At 52.1% G+C, this 16,244-nt stretch overlaps 1 protein-coding gene across 1 annotated transcript in view; it reads right to left on the bottom strand.

Annotated features, from left to right (window-relative positions):
• CTIF (cap binding complex dependent translation initiation factor) overlaps positions 1-15,122 on the bottom strand; it is a 142,743-nt gene extending 127,621 nt beyond the window's left edge. Inside the window, exon 1 of the mRNA XM_058824100.1 lies at positions 15,039-15,122. The gene's annotated coding sequence lies outside the window, so the exon portion shown is untranslated. The remainder of the gene's footprint in view (positions 1-15,038) is intronic.
• Between the last annotated feature and the right edge of the window lie 1,122 nt (positions 15,123-16,244).

Raw genomic sequence — 16,244 nt, 5'->3', positions numbered from 1 at the left:
CAAGATAAACACATAACTCTGGGGTTTGGAGCAGGCTCTTCCCACTCCTTCTAGAGCTTTCATAGAACCATGGAATGGTTTGGGTTGGATGGGACTTCAAAAGCCATCCAGTGTCACCCCTGCCATGGGCAGGGACACCTTCCACTAGTGCAGATTGCTCCAAGCCCCATCCAGCCTGGCCTTGGACATTTCCAGGAATGGAACAGCCACAGCTGCTCTGGGAAACTTTGTACTAGTGCTTCCTGAGGACCCTGGTCCCTGGGAACACTCTGATGATGATGAGCATTCCCACATGTCCATGATATCCAAAGGCCTGCCAGCACCAGGAACCAGAGGTGATGCCTGGCACTCAAGCCTCACTTGTCCCCTTGACCAGTGTGGGACAAGGGTCATGTTTCTCCTCTGTCACAGTCCCCAGAGGAAAAAAATTCACCCTTGAAGAAACAAAAGTCTGAACCTATCACAAAACAACAATAATAATTTTTTTAAATTACTTGTTTGCCATCACCCCAGATTTAGCTTGATGAATTTTAAATAATTTTGGTCAAGTCACTGCAGCCAAACCACTTGGGAAGGAAACGCTGAAAAAATGGTTTCACTTTTTTTTTTAGTTTTGTATTTTTTGAAAAAAGGATTTTTTGTTTTATTTTGTGGTGATGTACACTGAATTTCCACAACTCGCCATTATAGTGCAAAATAATTTAAACCACATTTCATTTTGGATTGAAATGGGACTTGACATTATTTTGTTTCCTGTTTCAACCAAATAAAAATATCTATTCTCATTGAACACAGCCAAAAACACCCTTATTCCCCACAACTGTCCTTAGCACTATGATTTTTCTACAGGCTAATTAACAAAAAAATTGAGTTAGCATTAACTATCTGTTTTATGGCCTGGTGTTGAAGAGTATTCACTGAGAATCTGAGGATAACTTAGGGCACCCACCCAAAGGACACAGCAGTGCTTCAGGAAAGAAGATTTGCAATTAAAAGTGTCACTGCAATCCACTTGAAAGTTAGAAAGTTAGGAACCTCCCTTTCTACAGAGGGAAATAAGGAAAATGGGAACTCACACTCTCACAAAGAAGGGGCACTGGTACAGCCCCAGTTCTGCTGGCAAGGTGCCACACCAGGCACAAGCCCAGTGCCAGCCCTTTCAGGCTTTGACCTCCCAGCAACGCCTCTGCTTTGGCTTGGTCCCAGCTCCTCCACGGGCTGCTCTGCCGCAGGAGAAAATTTTTGCTCTCCAGAGACTATCAGGCAGTGCACAAGATGACACCCAGGGGTGCAGAAACCCCAACAGATACAGCCTGGTGTGATGCCCCGCTCCATCCTCTCCGCTCCCTTTCAGGTCCAGCCGGATGCCGCGCAGGGCGAGGGGACAAAAAGCCCCAAACAAAACAGGTTTTCAGGGCAGTGCTGCTGACTTGTTGTTTTCCAAGCCCTCTGCCACCAAGCCCCTGTGGTGCTGCTAACCTCTGCTGATCCCATCAGGTGGTTTAACCGGGAAGCTTAGCAGTAAGCCCTGCTCCTGCGAGGAGGCACCGCGTTACGTGGGTTATTCTCTGCCCAGCCGTGTAGCTCTGAGCCCCAAAATCCCAGCTACAGCTTACAGGAAGAAAATCAAGTGCCTCAATGGAGCAAATTTTTCCCAGGTTGCAATGTTTTGTTGTTGGGCTGGATTTAATTTTTTTTCTTTCTGTCCTAGGCTTTCTATTTTTAATGTTGAAGTACATGTTAAACCCTGTTAACATGCTGCAAATCCCTGTCTTGCTGGAAAAAATAAGAATTTGGCACCTCTAAAAGGCACCTGACCTATACCTGTAGCCAAATAAACATATTATAAACAGGAAAAGAGGCAAGTAGAGAAGGGAGAAAGCACAGTGGGGAGAGCAAAAGGAAGAAAAAATGGGATAGAGAATAAAAAAATCATGATAGGCCAAAAATCCAAAAACAAACCCAAAACCAACCAAAACCCCAAAACAAACAAACAGACAAACAGACAAACAGACAAACAAACAAACAAACAAACAAAAGGGATCAGGAAGAACAACACAAATGAGATAAGGGACACAAAAATGGGACAGGCAACATAAAAGAAGGGATAGAAAAGAAGAAAAAATGGGATAGGCAACAAAAAAATGGAAGAGGTAACAGACAGAATGGGATGGGTAACTAAAGAAAAAAAGTGACTGGCAACAACTCTGCATCCAAGAGCTGGGCAGAAAGTGGCACTGCATGGTTTTCACCTGTTAACTTTGGCAGCCAGAGGATTTCTGCAGTAAGATGATGCACGTGTACAATCAGGGCAGGGGGAAGAGGAGGGAGCTGTGATGGAGACCATGGTAGCAAAGAAATCCCTGCAGGAAGGCTGCCTGGAAAGTCTGGCAGGCTGGGACCACCAAACCCAGCAGGATGGCCACTGGAGCAGGAAAAGCAATTCACAAGTATTACACTGTCTCTGGCTACAGCCCTTACTCTCAGGCTTCACCTAGCCTGAGCAAAAGAACATTATTATTAGGAGACAGACAATAAATCAAAGAACAGCTTGGAAAAACCTGTGAAGCCTCCTGAGAGCCAAGGAAACCTGCACTATCTAGGGAAGAGCAAGATTACAATAATTAGGTCAGCTGGCGATAAGCCTCCCCAGCACACACACGCGCTGCCGCTCCACCCGGGAGCGCTGACACCCCCCAGGAGCTGAGAATGCCAGCAGCAGAATGCCCGGGGCACGGGAAACACCAGCTGCACAAAGCCTCCTCCAGCAGCAAACAGCTGCAGCTGCTCCGCTCCAGGTCTGCGCATCCGTAGGTGAAGCTTGGGAAACTCTGATGGGATACTGGAAAATTTCTTTGCTTTGAGCTGCGGTTCAGCAGCCAACATGTAACTTGAGTGTGAGATCTGGGTGCGCAGCTGGGAAACAGCAGCAGGACCCAGCTGGAGGAGGCCCTGAGCAGGTTTGATGTAGAAGCTGGCTCTGCACTGAGCAGAGGGATGGACCAGAGGAGCTTACATCAACCCAGAATAACTTCAAGATCTTACCTATTGAGATCTTCCCTGAGCCCAGACTTCCACAACAAAGCAAGAAAGACATGCTTCAAGCTCAATGAAAACCAGAAGAAAATTCATAACACAGCAAGGTCAGGCTGACCTTTAGGAGAGGAATCAGGCTGACATGAAATTCAAGTACATGACAATCCCATTGAGCAAAGCTGCCTGCTCTGGGAGGCACAGGATGGTCCCATGCAGTGAGGGCTGAACAGGGAATGCATGCACTTTTCCCTGGAGAAACGGAGACTGAAGCTTTTTTTACTCATCTCCTCCTTCCTGGATGGTTTGCCATCAGCTCTGCCCATGCTGGTGGGGCTCAAGGACTTGAAAGAGCCACAGCTGCAGGCCCAGAGTGTGGGCTGGACTGAGATCACATCCACATGTTTGACCCCAGATGAAGCAAACAGGAAGGGCAGACCAAAGAGCAGGATGTGCTCACTGCTCCAACCTGCTCTTGGCTCTTCCTCCCCACCTGTGCCATCATCTGCCACTCTCTGATTTGGCCATTTATTACTGGAGCCCAACCTCCAGGCCAGAGCACAGAAACCAGTCACCTATGCTTGGGCTTTCCAGTCTCCCTCCTTGCACTGATTTGAGTACAACCACCACCTTCCAAAAGACATTTATTTTTTTTTAACAGTGGAGGCAGAAAATCCCTCACTGGAGCCTCCACACTGTTTTTCTAAGGTGCTTCTCTCTGAACACCTCATCAATACTCTCACCTGCCCCTATAACCCACAACAGATCCCCAGAACAGCCCAAACAACAACAGCGCAGGATGGTTTTGTGAAGCCTCCTGCTTGCAGTCCACACAGCTGTGTTGACACCAGCAAGCTTTTCCCACCTGTCAGCTGTAGAAAATCCAAGCTCTGCCCTGCTCAGGTGAAACCTCACCTGCAGAGCATCTGGAGTCCCCAGCAGCACAAGGAGCTGGAGCTGCTGCAGCCAGTGCAGAGGAGGCCACGGAGCTGCTGCCAGGGCTGGAGCCCCTCTGCTCTGGAGCCAGCCTGGCACAGCTGGGGCTGTTCAGCTGCACCAGAGAAGCTCCAGGGACACCTCAGAGCCCCTGCCAGGGCCTGCAGGGGCTCCAGGAGAGCTGCACAGCCCCTGGGGACAAGGCAGGCAGGGACAGCACCCAGGCAATGGCTCCCACGGCCAGAGGGCAGGCACAGATTTTGGCACATTGGGAATTAGGAATTGCTGGCTGGGAGGGTGGGCAGGCCCTGGCCCAGGGTGCCCAGAGCAGCTGTGGCTGCCCCTGGATCCCTGGCAGTGCCCCAGGCCAGGCTGGATGGGGCTGGGAGCAGCCTGGGACAGTGGAAGGTGTCCCTGCCCATGGCAGGGGATCAAATTGGATGATATTAAGGTCCTTTCCACGTAAACCATTCCAGGATTTTATGATTCTCTGAATTCATTAAGTACTTCAGGATGTAATTACTCCACTGACTGACTGATCCAAGTTAAACCCAACCTTCACACAAGAATAGCATCCTACAGACTCCACTGTTTCCTGTGTGCCTCATGCAACCATGAAGTGCCTACACTCACTACAGTTCACTAGCTAAAAACCAGCATCCCCCATTAAATACATACAAATAATTTTCCATATTCCTAGGTCATGCAGAAGATGTCAGGCCCAGAGTTGACCTTCAGCCTCCAAACTCCCCTCATTAATATCCTGACCAATGCTCTCATTTGGTTATGTGCTCTGACTTCCCTTCCAGCACATTAAAAAACAGTCACTACAGTTCCCTCTGTACTTTTAATCAAAGCTCACCTCTTTTTTTGTTAAAATAATCGGCTAATCAAACCCATTGATTCCAAGCTGACATTCCTCCTAATGCTTTAATCAATAGACAGAGATGTTCAGAAGGCAGCTAATATGGCCTAAGGCAGAGCACAGAATGCTGCGAGGACAGGTTCATGATGTGGCTGTACTTCTTAAAAGAGGAGAAAAAAGATGAACACAATCAAGTCTAAACCCAAGAAAGGTTAGTGGAATATTTCTAGATGATGACCAACTTTGTCCTTCCCAGCACTACCCTTACCACCACACAAATATTCATTTTTGATGCCAGACTTCCTAGTGTTATAAAGCAAAGCAGTAAGCAATGCATGCTGGAATTCCCTCAGAAGATCAAAATTGCTCTTAGGGTTTTGAGTATCTGATTTGGAAACAGAGTGGTACGATTCTAGATGGCTTGGGAGTTTCATCTCATTTTTATCTGCCCTTCTCCCCTTTAGAAAGAAGCAGAGCAATGATGGCTTCCAGGGTAGAAGAATAATTAAACCAAAGCTAATGCACTTGTTTTTTATCCATGGGACACCAGAATGCCTGGTATCACTTGGAGTGGCAGATGATTTATCGGCTTCCTTGCAGAGCAGCAGTGTCTGAAAGCCCTGTGGAGAGCAGAGCAGGCAGTGTGTGTCCTCCCTGGTATTTAGCAGCCGTTTCAGCCCTGCCATGAAAGGCAAGCTGGCAGCGGTCCTGCACGGAGCCCGTGTCACCACCCATCCATCACCCACCCCGCCCACCATCACCCAGGCGAGCAGGGCATCCTCCAGCAGCACCGCCCGAGCCACCTCCCCTCCTGGGAGAGCCCATGACATCACTTTCCATCGTTTTTTACAATATGACCAGGCCAGCCCTCAAAATTCCATTTGGCTGATCCTTCCTCCACAGACGTCCGCAAGGCCAAGGAGCAGACAGGAGACCTGGAGCTGCCACGGGTCTGGCAGCACGGCCTGCTCGCTGCTTCACTCTGTGCCTGGCACAGGGACAGGTCCTGCTGAGGGCTCATCCTTCCCCTCTGTGCCCTTCCCTGCCGGAATGAGGCGGGAATGCTCCTGCTGAATGAAGCCAGCGTAACTGGAGGCGCTCAAGGAAAAACTCGGCAAAGCCAGCAAGGGATGACTCTGCAAATCCGAGTGGGGGGAAAGGCTGAGTCACTTCCTCCCCCACAGCCCTAAATAGAGAAGAGCGTAAGGAAAATCATTCTCTGAGCTGACAAAAAAGGAAGAGAATCCCCGGTGTAAAAAAAAAAAAAAAAAAAAAAAAAAGTTTAAAAAAACAAAAATCAAAGTGCACTTAGTGACAGCAGAAGGGAAAGGGACAGAAGAGGCAGCCTCCTGCTGCAGCTGTAATGGGAACAACAGCAGAGAGGGGCAGAACACCATCCCTGGCTCCTCTGGGAACTGGAAGCTCACTAATCACTTGTAACAGCAGCTCCAGCTCCAAGGCAAGCTCATGGACCATGGCTGATGCTGAAAAGCCACTGCAATGCTGCCTCATCCTCTCCAGGTGATGCTGCCAGCCGTGACCTCAGTCCTGATGGGAAACTGTGCTGAGCCTGGCAAGTGTCCAAGGAAGCTTTTGGGGACAGAATTTACCCACACCTCAGCCTGCAAGGACTCTGTGTGAGCTTGTAGGTGATAACACATGGAACATCACTATCAGGAGCAGTCACAGTGTAACACCTGATGAGGAGAGGAGAGGAGAGGAGAGGAGAGGAGAGGAGAGGAGAGGAGAGGAGAGGAGAGGAGAGGAGAGGAGAGGAGAGGAGAGGAGAGGAGAGGAGAGGAGAGGAGAGGAGAGGAGAGGAGAGGAGAGGAGAGGAGAGGAGAGGAGAGGAGAGGAGAGGAGAGGAGAGGAGAGGAGAGGAGAGGAGAGGAGAGGAGAGGAGAGGAGAGGAGAGGAGAGGAGAGGAGAGGAGAGGAGAGGAGAGGAGAGGAGAGGAGAGGAGAGGAGAGGAGAGGAGAGGAGAGGAGAGGAGAGGAGAGGAGAGGAGAGGAGAGGAGAGGAGAGGAGAGGAGAGGAGAGGAGAGGAGAGGAGAGGAGAGAGGAGAGGGACCTTTAAAAGTTATCTAGCATCATCCAAACACACCCTCCCTGGCAGCATCCCTGCAGCCAACTCCTCCTTTCCTGTGATGAAAATTATTTGGTTTATTTCCTTAAATGAACTGTAGTGAATTACTAAGGTAATTTACTTAAGAATTAACCAACCTGCTTGCACCCAAACAGACATTATTTAGGTTTACAACTAATGCAGCCTCTCCTTGCAGACAAGAAAGAATTTACATTTCCCTTTTCTACCCTCTTTCTTACAGCCTGTAAGTTCTTATCTCCAAAATGTGCCCTCCTCTGTCAAATTTGGCTGATATTAGATATTAAAAAAGGTTCTGGAAGAACAGCAAGTGACAGTAAGTCTGAGTGCATAAGCCTCATTTCTGCTCATTCAAAAAAAAAAAAAAAAAACAAGCATAAAAACAGGGGAGAAGCTTCAAAGTGACTGCAGTCGATAAATGAATCTTTCACCCTATGTGACAAAAATATATCTATCAAAAAAAAAAAAACAAAAACTGAAGCAAGTGCTTTTTCTCAAAATCAATTTTGAGAAAAACAATGTGCGCTCTGCAGATGCTCCAAAATGCAGGATCGGGGGAGGACCAGTGCCCTGAGGTGAATCTTGGCACTAAGAGCACCCTGGCAGGGAGGGATGCTGCGGCTCTGCTGACACTCCACGGGGCTGTGATGCCCTGCCCGTGACTGATGCTGCTCTGAGCACCTGCAAAGGCAGGAAAAACACACATCTGCCTGTGCCTGGCTAGCACAGGGATGGACAGAGCAGGGATGAGATGGAGAACTCAGCATCCACCACAACAGCTTTCCAGAAGTGTGTGTTTCATTGCAGTGCTGCTGTCGGGGTGTGAGAAACTGCTGATCTCAAAAGAAGGGGGAAAAGCTGGGAGAGAAAATTGTCCACCACCTCAGCACAGCCTTCATCCACACCTGGGGCCTCCTCTTCCTTTAGAGACCACTGCCGGCATCACAGCCAGGAACCTGAAAACTTCACCTGGTTCATCTGCTTACAAGGATGAAAGGTGCACACGGCAAGAAAAATACAGAAATCATTTCCCAAAGCACCCCCCGAGCCTCTATGTCCTCCTGTAAAACCTCCTGCTACAAAAATTACTGCTGCAAATTTCACCATCACCAGCCCAGCTTCCTAAGCCAAAGGAAAATAAAAACAAAGACACCTCCAAGGTGATCGTCTGGCTGGGAAGAAACATTCCCTGGATCAACGATATGCCCTGATTTAAGGGAATACAATTCCCGTGGGTTCAGGCATACACTCCTCTCTCCCCTCGCTGTGCAAAGCAAACACCTTCTTAAACATAAAACATTGTTATTAACCTCCAGCTGACAATCACAGCACAACCACAACCCTTCCTGCTTCCTTTTCTTCTCCTGCTGAGACACACAACATGGTATTTTTGATGACATGTTATTAAAATGCTCCCTGGCTTCACTGCAGTTGGACACGGCGCCCAGGAGTCCTCTAGCCCCAGGGGATTTGCTTCTGGATGGGTAATACAGGGAAATGCAGCACCCAAAAACAAAGCAGCATTTAGCCTGGAGAAAAGGAGGCTCAGAAGGGACATCCTCACTCTCCAAAATTCCCTGACAGGAGGGTGCAGCCAGGTGGGGGCCAGACACTTCTTCCAGGTTATAAGTGACATGATGGAGGACATGGGCTCAAGCTGCACCAGGGGAAGTTAAATTGGGTATTGGGAAAATGTTATCCACTGAAAGGGTGGTTAGGCACTGGCATGGGCTGCCCAGGGCAGTGGTGTAGTCCCCATTCCCAGAAGTGTTCCAAAAGCATGTGGATGTGGCACTTGAGGACACGGTTTGGTAGTGAACATGGTGGTGGTACTGGATTGATGATTGGCTTTGGTGCTCTTAGAACTATTTTCCAACCTTGGTGATCCTGATTCCATGATTTGCAGACTACTGCTTTGGGCTGGCTGGACCTAGACTACACCATACACCTGCCAGTGACTGCAGCACACACTTCTATGCAGGATGAAAACATCCTTTAAAATTTACTCCAGGTTAACTCCTGCAAAATCCCTGACTAACAAACACCAAGGAGTGTTTCTGCAGACACTGCCATACTTCAAGGCCACCTGCAGAAGCTGGTTGGCCCCAAAATGACGTCCCCATGGACCACACATGAGGAGGAGCAGCTCACAGGCATAGGTGAGCCTCTGCAAAGCTGCCCCAGCCCCAGGCTCACCCAAGGCTGCTCCACCCAAAACCAGCTCCATGTCACCTCACAAAGCTTTGGCTTCACAAGAGAGGTGCTCAAAGCTGGGCACAGCCAAGACCCCTGAAACATCTGCAGTGCATTTCTGTTGTAGCTCAAAAGCACTGTGGTAGCACAGATAGACTTGAGAGATTTTATCAAATTATGTGAAAAACTCAGGGTCACAACTGCTTATTTCATGGAAACACAGAATCCCAGAATGGTTGGGGTTGGAAAGAATCTTAAAGACCACCTGGTTCCTGCCATGGGCAGGACACCTTCCACTGTCCCAGGCTGCTCCAAACCCCATCCAGCCTGGCTTAGGACACTCCCAGGGATCCAGGGGCAGGCACAGCTGCTCTGGGCACCCTGTGCCAGGACCTCAGCACCCTCACTGAGAAGCATCTTCTCCTAACATCCAACCCAAATCTACCACCTTTCAGCTTAAAGCCATTCCCCCTTGCCCTATCAGTGCTTGACGTGGCAGCAGACCATCCCAACACTAATTTGGGGGTTCATGGGGTGAGATCCCCAACGTATGGTATGGCACAGCTGATGTGAGGGACCCTCCTGTGCCACAGCCTCCCATGCCAACCCAACTGCTCGTGTCCCAGGCCAGCAGCCACCCAACACAACTGGCAATAGCTTGGTTGTGAACACCAGCTTCTCCCAAGGTCCTGGTAAATGCCAGCCAAGCCACACAGCTCCTGCAGGATTTCAGGAGCTCAAAAGCATTTTTCAGAAATAATTATGAGCCCTGCTAATTGCAATTGCATTGCAGGTGCCTGGGCAAGCAAGCTGGTGGCAGTTGCGTCTCCCAGTAGCTTCTGCTCTGGTGCAGGGCAGGCTCCAGTGGTGGTGAAGCCTCTCCAGGGTGGAACAGCCTGTACAAACCAGTCCCAGAGAGCTGAGCCTGCTCCCAAAGGAGGGAGAAGTTGGTTATTTTTGGTTTTTGGGTTTTTGTTTGGTTTTTTTTTTTTTTTTTTTTTTTTTTTTTTTTTTTTTTTGTGTTAAGGGCAATTGCAGCGGGTTGACTTTGGTTGGAATCCAGGCAAACACCAAAGCAGATATCTCACTCCCCTCCACAGCTGGACAGGGGAGAGAAATTAGAGCAAAAGGGTCATGACTTGAGATAAGGACTGTGAGGGATCCCTCCCCAAATCCCATCATGGGGAAAACAGACTTGAATTTGCAGTATTAATTGAATCTATTAACAACACAGTAAGAGCAGAATAATGGCAAGTAAAATAAATCTCAAAACACCTTACCCTCACTCCTTCCTCCTTCCCAGCTCTACCTCCTCCCTTGCTGTTGCAGGGAGACAGGAATGAGGGTTATGACCAGCTCAGAACAAGATGTTCCTGCCACTGCTCAGGGAGAGAAGTCAGAGGGAGAGAAGCCAGAGTCCTCACCCTGCTCCAGTGTGGGGTCCCTCCCACAGGAGACAGTTCTACATTAAGTTCTCCAGTGTGAATCCATCCCGCGGGCAACAATTCTCCATGAACTGCTGCAACGTGGATCATGGGGTGCAGTCCTTCAGGGACAGGCTGCTCCAGCATGGGTTCCCCCTGAAGTCCTATCAGGATACCTGCCCTAGCATGAGCTCCTGTTTCCACAGATCAGCATATCCCTGCCAGGACCCTGTTCCAGCATTGGCTTCCCAGGGGCTCACAGCCTCTCTCAGGCACCCCCTGCTCTGGCGTGGGCTCCTCCAGGGGCTGCAGGTGCGTCTCTGCATCCCCACACCCTCCGCGGGCTGCAGGGGAATCTCAGCTCGGGTGCCTGGAGCAGCTCCTGCTCCTCCTCCTGGCCTGAGCTTGGCATCTGCAGAGCTGTTCTCTCACATGTTCTCACCCCACTCCTCTCTGGCCACAGTAACAACTGCCAGTGACGGGCAACCATTTTATTTTCTTCTTAAATCTGTTATCACAGAGGAATCACCATAATTCCTGATGGACTTGGCCACGGGGTCTGTCCTGGAGCTGGCTGGACATGGGGCAAGCTCCTGGCAGCTCCTCACAGAAGCCACCCTGGTAGCTCCCCCCATTGTTAAACCTGGCCATGCAAACCCAACAGACCCATTCCAACCACAGGTGAGAAAGAAGAAGCTTGTGGGCAGCCACGTGCACCCTCAGGTCACCCAGGCACGATGTGACACAGGGGATGGGGACACCACAGAGCCACCCAGCCCTGCTCTCCATGCCAGGGACAGCCCCACCACATCCACGCTACCCCACCCATATCCCTCTCCATCCTGGTGGGAATACAGATGTTTTCCAGCACCACCCCACCCCCTGCACGGATGCAGCCAGGCTGGGGAGGGAGATGAAGCTGAGCCAGCTGCCACAGAGGAGACGCCCTGGATAAATGTCTGCACGTTGTGAAATGCACCTGCAGCAGGTTCCTGGCCGACAGGTGTGGCCGGACTGGTCCTGCAGAGATGGCACAGGCAGAGGTTTGGCTCTGTCACCACAGGTTCTCCCACCACCCCAGAAACCAAGCTCTTCTTCTCCTGGACCACAACTGCCGCATGCCTGGGGAACAGGGAGGCTGAGGGGTGTTTGTGCAGCACAGGAGACAGAGCAGTGCCTTTCTGGAGTGAGCACACGGCTGCTCCCAACCAACCTGGGGTGCCTAAAATATCAGTGTCACACAGACTGCCTGAGAGGACTCTCCAAGAGCTAACTCAAAGCAGAAAAGTCTCAAATCTATTAATTTTCCATCATAAGTTTTCTGCAATTCATCCATGACAGAGGCATCACCTCCCATTCCTGGCCACTGCTGAGGTACCTCTGCACTTCAGCACCACAATGACAATGCAAAATCCAGCAAGCCAACAGTGACCATGGCACAGCTCAAGGCAGACGTGAAAGAAACAAAACCTCTCACTTCAGCAGGGAAGCTTAAACGCACCAAAGTTTTAAGAACATCCAGTGTTGCTCCCATTTCAGTCTGAACTGAGGGGGAAACACACTTCTCTCAGGATCACCAGCAAGGCATCTACGTTGTTAAGTGAATATATATACACATATGCAAAAATGTATGTAAATAAATAAAAATAAAATAGCCAGAGTCTCAAACAAACAGAAGATGACTGGTTGGCTACAGTAGCCCTTCATTTCAGAGGACACAGTAATCTGCTAATTGTCCTCAAGTGGCAGAACTGCCCCTTCTCCGAGGAGTTTCACAACATCCCGAGGCATTTATGGAGATTACTCAACAGCAGCCTCAACACTTCCAGTCTCCTGTTGTCCTTTCCCCAACCTGATCATAGCCCTAACAGAGTGGCAAACTGTTAACCCTGAAACTTAACAATAGTGTAACATAAATGTCTTAACACTTCTGCCAAAGTGAAAAACAGTGAAATCATTGATGATATTTAATTACTCCATCAGAACATAAAGAAAGAATGTTAAATGTTTCTCAAACAACTCTTGAAAAAGCTGCCCCAGCTTCCACAGAAAACAAGGTCTAGCTGTACTTTAAGCCTCACTCCTCACAAACACACAGGACCCCAAGGCTCAACTGAGCAGCAAGAACATGAAATTAAATTAGGTTGAGAAGGGTTTTCTTGCTGCTTTGCAGAGACCTGTGGGCAAAATCTCAACCAGTGACAACTACCACAATTTCAGACCCTTCCTGATGGGGAAAAACCAAGCAGGAGCAACGATGGCCGCAAGGAGAAATGGGAGAGAGCCACACACAAATTGGTTAAGAAGGGGAAAGTCAATACAGCACAATTCGTCCTCACCAGGAGATCACAGCAGAATGAACTCAATCACCCAGTTCACCTCAACATGAGGTACTCCAGAGGGCAAAGAGAGTATTGTTATCCTCATTCAAAATCAAGTGCTGAAGAAGAGGCTTCTGGAGACAAAGCCCAACATCCCACCATCTCTCCTTCCACAGTCTGGATGCAGGGCTAACATCCATCAAGCATGTTTCCATGCTTTGCATTCCATTTTTCATGGCTTTTAGGAACCCTCCAGAGACCATTCCCATGCCATTTGTGGATCAGGCTGGAACAAAACCAGCCAAGCCCCTCAGGTACCTCAGCCCCTCTTCCAAATGGCATCACAAAGGCAGAGCTGGAGTTCAGTTCATCTCCACAAATTCTCTCCAGTCTTTCATCCAGTCAGGTGCTGGGCTTCACCCCCCAGATAACCTGAGACAAATTGCTTCCCTGCAGCAGCACCCAACTGCAGCTCCTCTGCTCTAAAAGCAACCTGAGGCCTTATAAATGATTAAAAAAAAAAAAAAAAAAAGGACAGCCTGAGCTTCCCAAAACAGTCACTGCTCGTCTGTGCCAAAGATAACACACAGTGCAGGGCAACCACAGCCTACAAATCTTACCCAAGGCTTGAGGGGATCAAATGCAGCACAAGGTTTTGCTCTTGAACCTTGGGCTCATCAATGGCAGAGAAAAGCCTTTGTGACACTCACAGGGAAAAATAACGTTGGTGGACACAACAGAATGGCTGTTTCCACTCCCTGGAGACAAGGTGTGAATATTTGCTAGTCAAGGTCATGTAAATCATCAGCAGAGTAGGAGGGTTCCTCCTCCATCCTGTGTGGCACCCCCCCCCGCCACAATGTGTATGCTCAGATGATGGTCCACCATCAAAAAGCCTTCCTAGGTTTTGTAGAGAAGGGACTATGAAATGATCTGCTCTTATTTTGGCATCTTTGCACTGAAAGACACAACCTGGAAGCTCAATCTCTCTTCTGCTTCCTCCCATCTCTTCCATTTCTGTTAACGAAACTGTGATTTTAACCTTCATCCCACACCCACCTGAGTGGTGGAGGAAGAGCAGGGTGGATTACTGGAGAAGGAATGAATGTGGCACACATGGGCACGTGGAAATGCCCATTTGAGGGAAGCACACAGGTTCTGGGGCACTGAGAAACAGCACCTGCCCCTTTCCAACCTAATGGCATTGCTGCTCCATCCACTGTGGGATCTCACGGGTGGGAATCTCAACCTTTCCAGAGAAGCCTGACCCAGGGAATGGCCCCGGGAGGCGAACCTTGGTCTCATTCCATAGAAAAACCACTCCAAGGACTGAGTTTTGAGGCACGGGGAGGCCAGTGACAATCAACAACTGTGCCCCCAGCGTCCAGCATTTCTGGGGGCAGCTGCGGCAAAAAAACATCCCACGGCTGCCGGCTGCTCCGCTGCCACAGCATCTGTTGTCCCCTCCTGTCACCCACCACGGCCCCCGAGAGCACGTGCAGCCAGAGTGACTCTGCAGGAAAACGATCACCGTAGAACGACAACAAAACCGGGTCTCTGCCGAGCCCTCCGAGCCCGCTACACCCGCACCCAGCCCGGGGGCCGCTCCTGCGGCGGGGTGGGCGCCGCTCCCAGCCGGGACCATCCCAGGGGAGCGGCGGGGATGCTCGGCGGGCACCTTTGTGCGGCGGTGCCGCTGTGCGGGCTCTGCCGCCGCGGGGCCGCCGATGGCGCGGCTGCTGCGGCGGGGACACGATGCGCTCCCCGCGCTGCTGCCCACGGGGGGCTCGCCCGGGGCGCGGCTGGGGGGCAGCCCTGCCCTTCTCCGGCCGAACGCAGCGCCCGGGAAGCTTCCAGAGACGGCGAGCACACCCGAGCCCAGCCCCGGAGCTCTCCGCCGGGAGCGCCGCAACCCGGGGGGGCCCTACGGCCACGCACGGGCTGTCATCGAGCGGGGGGGACACCCCCGGGGCGAGGCCGCCGCGACACCGCCAGTACCGAGACGTGCCCAGAAACCGGCTCCATCGGCGGCACGACCCGCACCCCCCCGCGGGGTTCGCGTCTTTCCGAGGGAGACAAAAGCAGGGATGCGCTCCCCCCGCCGCCCCCCTTCGCTCCCCCCCGGCCGGTGCTGTGTCACGTCCCCCCCGGGCCGCGCTTACCGTGCGGGGCCGGGCGCGGTCAGTGCCCCGCTGAGGGGGTCATGGGCGCGGCGCGGGGTTGCGGGGGGCGCGGGGGGCTCCGGGGGCGCCGCCCGGGAGGACGCTCCGGCTCCGGCTCCGGCTCGGCAGAGGGACGGGCCGGGGCGGCGGGCAGTGACGCGCCGCGCTCCGCCCGCGGCCCGCGCCGGCCCTGACGGGAGATGTAGTCCGGGGCTGCGGCCTGCCCGCCGCGGGGGGGCCGCACGGCGGGGACCGGACGGGGACACTCCGAGTGCCGCAGCCCCACGCCTCTGACGGGAACCTCCCGGACCCCGCAACCTCGGGATCCGGCAGGGACCCCCGGACCCTCCCACTCCCGGGATCTGACAGGGACCTCCCGCCTCTTGCTCCGCCGGGGCTCCGAGGGAGACTCCCCCATCCCGCAAGCCGGGCTTTGACAGGGACCGCCCGGACCCCGCAATCCCATAAAGTGACAGGGATCTAGGAGTCCCGCACCCCGGGGATCTGACAGGGACTCCCTCGATCCCGGACTCCTGAATCTGACAGGGACCCCCCGCACCCCTCACTCCGCGGGGATCGGCTGGTCCCTCGGCACCCCGGGCCCTCACAGAGATTCCCGCATCCACCCCTTCGGGACCTGACAGGGACCTCCGGATCCCACAGCCCCGGGATGTGACCAGGGACCCCCGTGTCCTGCACGCCGGGGATCTGGCAGGGAACCCCCAGATGCCCAAACCCTGGGACCCTCAACCAGCGAGTCCCAAACCCTGCGGGGCTGGTGAGAGACCAGCCGGGCTCAGAGCAGCCTTTGGGGCGGTGTTCACCCACCCAAAACAGCGCCAGGGGCAAACACCAGCTCGCGTGTCCTCACCTGCATCCATCGGGAGTCAGTTCAGAGCCGCAATCGTCTCCTCACGACAAAGCAGCATCCAGCTGGGCTTCAAGGAGCGGGGGTTAAATGGGGCTCAAGAGAAAGAGACTGCAAGGGTTTCACAGAGTCACAGAATGCTTTGGGTGGGAAGGACCTTAAGATCATCCAGTCCCACCCCCTGCCATGGCAGGGACACCTCCCACTGTCCCAGGCTGCTCCCAGCCCCATCCAGCCTGGCCTGGGGCACTGCCAGGGATCCAGGGGCAGCCACAGCTGCTCTGGGCACCCTGGGCCAGGGCCTGCCCACCCTCCCAGCCAGCAATTCCTAATTCCCA

The sequence above is a fragment of the Ammospiza caudacuta genome, chromosome Z, assembly GCF_027887145.1.
Source record: "Ammospiza caudacuta isolate bAmmCau1 chromosome Z, bAmmCau1.pri, whole genome shotgun sequence".
NCBI classification, from domain to species: domain Eukaryota; kingdom Metazoa; phylum Chordata; class Aves; order Passeriformes; family Passerellidae; genus Ammospiza; species Ammospiza caudacuta.
This window is presented reverse-complemented; position numbering and strand designations above follow the sequence as displayed.